Here is a 952-nt window from a genome sequence, read left to right on the forward strand (position 1 = left end):
AAGCTCCATTAAAATAAACAGTATATGTGAACTGAATAACCTACTTTGTTCCGGTCTTACGCCAACCCTGCACTTCCAACAGTACCATCTTCGAAGCTTCCTGGCCATCACTGCCCCGCCTCCAACGTCGCCATCATTCCTTTCACACCCCTCACTTCCCGAAAGTGCCTTCTGTGCGCTCTCTCAACCTTCTCTTGATTGTTTCCCCTATGGGTTGCAGCTCAGAACTGAAAATCTCCCTATCCCACATCTCGAAGTCATTAAAGATTTCAACAGGATTCACACTGATGACCCATCTAACTGCTCGTCCTCTCACAGTTTCTGACAACTGTGTATTAGTTTTTGCAAGTTTTAGAGAGTGTTGTAAATAGTTTTTAGCTGTTAGTGAATTTTAATTTCAAACGAGGAACTTTTTATTAAGCTGGATCTTTGAAGTCAGCGCTTAAAAAGCCCCCTTCCCCACCATGTTACATTCTCTTTGTGTCTTATGTAAGTATCCGTCTTCGGCGGTTGGCCGCGTGGCCTAATGGATAAGGCGTCTGATTCCGGATCAGAAGATTGAGGGTTCGAGTCCCTTCGTGGTCGTCGTTTTTCATTCGCTGGTCTGAAAGATGTTTATTGATTTAGAGCGTTTTCCCTCTTCTTGCTCCGATCTCGCTGCCAATTAACAACTAAAGGTATAAGTCTTATTTAAAGAGTATATACGGCGTGCCTGCCCTGTGACAAGTGCTTTATAAAAGAACAAAGCAGAAATAGCACTTGGCCTCAAAGAGCTTAGTTTCTACTGGACCTAACAGTTGAAATCAAGCAAACGCTGGGAAGAAAAAAAAAATAAAAACAAAAACAAAAAACTGGTTTCCACTCCTGTGGAAGAAGTAAGTAGGAGGATAAAATAAAAAATAAGGGATGGGGGCTACTTTAGGAGGGATGGGGGCTACTTTAGGAAGCATCC

The 952-nt window shown here is 42.8% G+C and overlaps 1 non-coding gene across 1 annotated transcript; it reads left to right on the forward strand.

The window, feature by feature from the left end:
* Window positions 1-512: 512 nt before the first annotated feature.
* On the forward strand, window positions 513-585 carry TRNAR-CCG. The gene has a single exon. It is a non-coding gene; the product is annotated as a tRNA-Arg (tRNA).
* The last annotated feature ends 367 nt before the right edge of the window (window positions 586-952 follow it).

Source organism: Trachypithecus francoisi, unplaced genomic scaffold (assembly GCF_009764315.1).
Source record: "Trachypithecus francoisi isolate TF-2019V2 unplaced genomic scaffold, Tfra_2.0 Lachesis_group10, whole genome shotgun sequence".
Taxonomy (NCBI): Eukaryota; Metazoa; Chordata; class Mammalia; order Primates; family Cercopithecidae; genus Trachypithecus; species Trachypithecus francoisi.